The following is a 6410-nucleotide window of genomic DNA, read 5'->3' as shown; positions in this document are numbered from 1 at the left end:
GTGCAAATAATAAAAGAAAATAATCATAGTGACTAATATTCTATTCCTTAATTCCGATCCATCCACTGCATTAAAAGTTTTCTAAGCGTAATTAGAGTAAAAAATAACCGTGGTTATATTGCACCATAAAGGTTAAGAGTAAACGCACTGTATTTAGAGAAAAGAACATAGTATCGTAAAAATCGTAGAGTAATAGTAACGCGCATCAACCCACACCTACCAGAGACGTTACCACCACCACAACAAGGATCCACATCAATACAAGGTAAGTGGATTTAATATTTTCTAATTATAACATCGGTATATAAACTAAAAGGTAATCTAATTACCATATCAAGTAGTAGTATAATCATTATCTGAATTGAAATTTGTGGACTATTAAGTCGGGTACGCCCCTATTCTTTCACCGCTTAGCCCCCGTACTCCCGCTCTTCTTTTAAATTTGTTAATTTTTATTCTACTACAGTGTCAATATCAGAAATAATATACGTATAAATAACAAACAGTTGATTGACAATACATGTATATTATCAGATTTGATAACTCGCAATTAATAGTATTCATTTCATCTGAAGTATATGTATAACAACGACATTAGGTACTACATATGTACCTACAATGCATATAATAACGTGTCCGATTCCACGTAATTCAATATATTATAATACAACCGTATGGCGTATACGCCCGTAAGTTCTGTGCTAAGTATACAAAGTATAAGGTCCATGTGTACTCGGAACTAATCGTTTTTAACATAAATTATGTTTATTAATAATTATAAGTTCTGGATTATAGGTACATAGTATACGACATTTTAATTAGCCAATATAGTTAAAATTAGTTATATTATAATACTTAAATATTTTGGCAAGCTGAATAGTATCACGAATGGCATTATGTTATTTAAATTTATAAAAAAAAAAATGTTATTTTCAGTATAAAATACTACTTAATAGAATTCATAAAATCAATTATTTCTTGATTCTCGCTCTCCATTCTCAAAAACAATAACATTTTTAATTAGATTCTAAAATACTGTCTTATAGTATATAATATATGTATTTTGTTTAAATTTTGAAATGGGTGATAATTTAATTTGGTACTTTATAAAACAAATAGCAGTAGATATAGGTAATATATTTTAAAAGATATTATTCTTAAGATATTCTATTAACATAAATTTTCCAGACTTACAAGTAGATACAGAATATACATCGAATATGCGTCTAATAGTAATGAAAATTAAGTGAATTTAATAAAAATGTATCTTGAAAATGTTTAAGTGTTTATAATTAAGTTGGAAATCACGATGGTACATCATTTAACGAACGAATAATGAAAGTATATTAAGAGGACGGAACACTTATCAACTTCAAGGGTGGTTACGGAATACGGGTAACAAATTGGATCTATTTGAACTTTAAAGTCAAAAGTAAAGAAAAAAATACTGTTCAAAATAATCCGGAAGAATAAAAAATAAACCGTAATATTCGGCATGATAACGCGTGCAAGTAGGTGGAGCTTGTCCGAGCATTTGTGCCTCGGAGCACGGTAATAATTTCTCTCACTCAAGCTATCTCTCTTGGATACGTTTAGCACGACCACGCCTCCAGTTCTAGGAGTAACTGCTCCGTCTAGTTGTATGCGTCCATAAATATAAGTAATTACTTACTGCAATAATCAATAATCATATTATTATGGTTGTCTATTGAATATACCTACCCTGTCCTTTTCATTACATGACACACTGGCTTACCCCACTCTGCACGGGAAGTGGCTTCAGAGATGCCCACCATTATATTATTATTATTATTATTATTATTATCTATTCTGTGTGTTTACCAAGTAATTTCTCAGAGTTGAATTGAGTGTAAAATACCTTTGTTTGGTTTCCAACTATAAATGGTATCTGCACAATATAATATAATTTAAATGATTAACGGCTACGATAATAATAATTGTCCAATCGGAAGTAGGAAGTTGCAAAAATTACTTAAGGTAGTGGAACGTTCGTTTGTTGACTAAGCGTTAATATGTACCATGTCTAGTATCTTGTATATATTTTGTCTACTAAGGTATAAATGTCTACAGTCAACATATTTACTCATATGAATAAAATCAAACGAAATGATTTTATACATTTTTTAGCTTTCTATAAAGGGAGAAGAAAGACAGGGACTAGCATCTGAGAGACTGCTATTCGTTTTGTTTTTATAGTTATTTTTTCGTAACTGTTATTGTTATTGCTTCATAAATAAAAATTGAAGACAAAATAGTATATAATATATGATTGTAAAATCAGAAATTCCGGGGTTGATTTACTTCGGGATACAGATTAATAATTATAATTATTTTCATTTGGGTAATGACAAAGCTTTTACGTTTAAAATCTATGATAGGCACAAGGTGTTTCTATCATAATACAAGGATAAACAAACAATATCTTACTGTATTTTAATATCCTATCAACTCAACTTTTAGACCTTAAAATTAGTATCCTATTTTTATTTTAACAAAAAAACATTAATTACGAAATTATCAAAAACAATTAACTAATATAATTTATAGTTTGCAGTTAAACACGACGCTCACACGCGACTAACGGTGTTAAAGAATTCATCGTGCAAACTGAAAGGTTAATAATTATAAACAAATATTATTATTTATATTAATTATATTTTTTCTAATAACTTTATATTGTATAATATTATTCTTCAATATTAATTAATTTTAAAAATAGTTTTAATTTAAAAAAATCAAGTTATGTTAGTTACAGTATTTTGAAAAAAAAATAAAACGTTTACAGGTACTTAGTATTTTAGATGTATAAATCGAGATTAAAAATCTAGTACTTAATTAAAAATTATATTCAAAATATTTTCAAATAAATGGAAAAACTTCTTACACTCGTTGAAAATTATTAAAGAAACATCACTAATCTCTGTCTTATACAGTTATACATGCTGTACTAAAAAGAAGTATGTACGTTCAACGTGATTAGTGATAATTAGTGATAACTGCAATAATGAATGGTTTTCAAAGTGCTTAGCTATAACACAGTATGAAATTTAGCTGTTCGGTCACAAAATGAACAGTCTAAATCTTAAGTGGATCAAAACTTGTTTTAATATAAGGCTGAAGTCCACAATGGTTGCAGGTTGGCCATAATAATAAAACCTACTGTAATATTTAATTTTAAAAAAAAACCCAAATGATGAGAAGAATTTTTCAACTACAATTTAACGTTTTTCATGTTGGGCTGGGAATCGGCTGACGCAAGGATGTCATGATTAAACTTAGATGCATTCCTATATACCTACGTACCTATATACCCTATAGTTGGAATAGCGGTGATAGGTGTGAGCGGTGATTCTGGAGGTATTATGAACTCAAATGTATCGTAAAAATTACAAGTGCGTATTTGTTTTAACTGCTTCATATTAAAGAAAAAATGTTCACGTACATTGTTTTTTTAACACATTAGGTTTCAAAAAAAAAAAAGTTTTTATAGAAAAGAATATTACATGTTGTATATACTAATAGCTTTAGCGCTTCGCTCATAAATCCAAATACCAAATGTAATACAAAAATTCTGAACAACAACAGCTGAATACAATATTTATATTTATTAGTGTAAAAAGTTTCGTGAACATTTTACTTTTTTTTTTACAATATTGTTGTTATTTTAAACGTATTTAACATCAGAAACTGTGTTATTTAATCCGATAAACCTATATAGTGAACAAAAATAACGTCAAGTTTAAAGATAACAACTCTTTGCGACAACATTTTAGTTTTAATTAAGTACGCAAATGGAAATCATTAAGCATTTCATTTTGATTTAATTTATAGCGATATACGTCGTAAATAATATCATATAATATATATTTTATATTTAAAATACAATATATTATAAACAATTTTGAACAATACGAAATGCAATACACTATGATGTTATTAAAACATTAAATGCATTTTACTCTAATTAGGTACCTAATAGATTGCAATAGTTTACAATTTGTACAATTTGTACAGCTTCAAACCAATGTACAGTGCGTATTACGTAGGTACATCATCAACTCAACAAATTACTATATAAGTGTTTGTATTTAAATCGTATTGATCATTAATGATTCACTTAAGCCTGAATAAACCAAAACATGCATTGACTCTTTGTTAAAGTATACGTTTGTCATGTAAAATCGTATAATTGTTACCGTTACATATTGCAACTACGTACCTACGTCAATAGTTGATTTAAGTTATTTCCTGCACTTCGTTTCATTACCCGAAAACAAACATAAACCTAACCATTATGCTGCCTCACATTTTATCGGCTTTAATGTGAATCAGTTGTAGGTACCTATAACGTTTCATAATTTCCTATTGTTAGTTTTATTTTGTATCTATGTATCACACATTTTAAATTACTACTAACTTTGTTATTTAACAACTGTTGATCGGATATTTTAGTTTGAATTTAGTTTATTAATAAATTATAAAAATGTTTGATGCATAATAGTGTATTGATAATTAATATTTAGCACCGAAAGGCATCATGCCATACACTTGCACCTACATGTTACAAATTTAAAATTGATTAGAGTATGACAATATAGTCTGGACAAAATGTAAAACAATATCAATAGTTTATTGATAAAATATATATTGCTTAGATAATGTTGGTTTATAATTGCACATTGTTTCTAATGTCGAAATCCATATTTTTGTTCCTTGGGTTAAACTGTTATAGAGAATATATTTTAAGTAATAATTTTACGACTTTCTTTTTTCGTTTTCATTTTATGCGATGCCCCGGTGCCCTATACATTATACAATAACAATGGCAATTCAGTGTTATGGTGCATTCTAAAATTTTTTCCCGAATATAACATTAAACTATAACTTATACATGGGTCCTAGTGTATAAATATTTAGTTGTTTTGGAAAGCGATTAAGTGTAAGATCCACGTAGAAAGTATTTCACGATTTCTTAATCATGGTTTGTGTATGTAAACAATATTTCTGTGGTTCGATTTACTAACAGAACAGACTCTATATATTACGTATATTATATAGAGTATAGTATAATATATAATTTATAGATTCTATATATTATACGTGATATTAGATACTAACCTATGTATAAATTAATATAAATCTTTTAAATTTAATAGATAAATATAAAAAAATTATTTCACTAGAACTGTTCTTGCTTAACGGATATATATTTAAACTTAACAACACATACGATCCATATTCTTGATGTTGTATTTTCAGTGTTTTCAAAATCCTAAAAATTATAGTATATTTGTATGATGCCCATTATATAATATTATATTCGTGGCATGAATATATTATAATATATAGTTAACTAGAACACACAAATCAAAATGTACCACAAAACTCGAATGAATATGACTTTGATGAACACGTCATAAATTCATAAATAAAGAAAAGGTACTTAACAAATGGAAATGTTTCAGATATATATCTATAGTATCTAATTTTACAACAATATTGTAATGGTGGAAAGATCAGAAACACAGAATTACAGAAAATGCGTAGGTACTTATCCATGCCGTGATCATTCCATTACTAAAGTACGAGCATGTAGAACCACAAAGATGTCCAACATAAGCCATCCTATTATTATTTTAACATACTATATTTTATTAACTGAATATTTCCAATGTGAACAGAAAAAATAAACGTATGTATAATACCAATCATATGAAAATCTCTCAAGGAAATGAAAAACAAAATAATACATAGATATCCCACAACAAACGGAATCATACAAATTAATACAAATAAGCTTATAATAAGAAAAAAAATCAAAAGCTAATAAACATTATTGTTAAAGCTGTTGATCAAATATAATATATAAACTTAGATCATAAACTATAAAATGTATCGCGTAGGCCATATAAATGTAAACTGTTCAGTAACAATGGTTAAAAATTGGAAAACAATTTTAGCCCAATAAAGAACAAATTAAGCGTGAATCGTGTTTTTTTTCTAAATTTGGTCTGTAAACTGTGAAATACGAACTTTGCTGCTGCTTGTCGAATTCCAGTGTACTTAAATAAGTACGCATAATATTTTCATTTACTCCCCTTACACATGTACCTACATGCCGTTTTTAGTTCTTTCGTATGCTGTCCTTAAGGATCGACTTTAAAACATTGACATATCTGCTCATCAATTCATTATTCACCGTACGTTACTACCAACTTTATATAAATATAAATATAAATTAACCTCATGTTCACATTGATCAAATCGGTCCGTTGGGTTTAAATGTTTAAATAAGTAGCATTACTTTTACGCACCACTATAATATATTATTGTTCGGAAACGGTGTGACTGGTGGTTAGCAAAAACAATAGACTTTTGTTTGTTAAACA

The sequence above is a fragment of the Myzus persicae genome, unplaced genomic scaffold, assembly GCF_001856785.1.
Source record: "Myzus persicae strain clone G006 unplaced genomic scaffold, MPER_G0061.0, whole genome shotgun sequence".
Classification (NCBI taxonomy): domain Eukaryota; kingdom Metazoa; phylum Arthropoda; class Insecta; order Hemiptera; family Aphididae; genus Myzus; species Myzus persicae.
Note: the sequence above shows the minus strand (reverse complement) of the source record.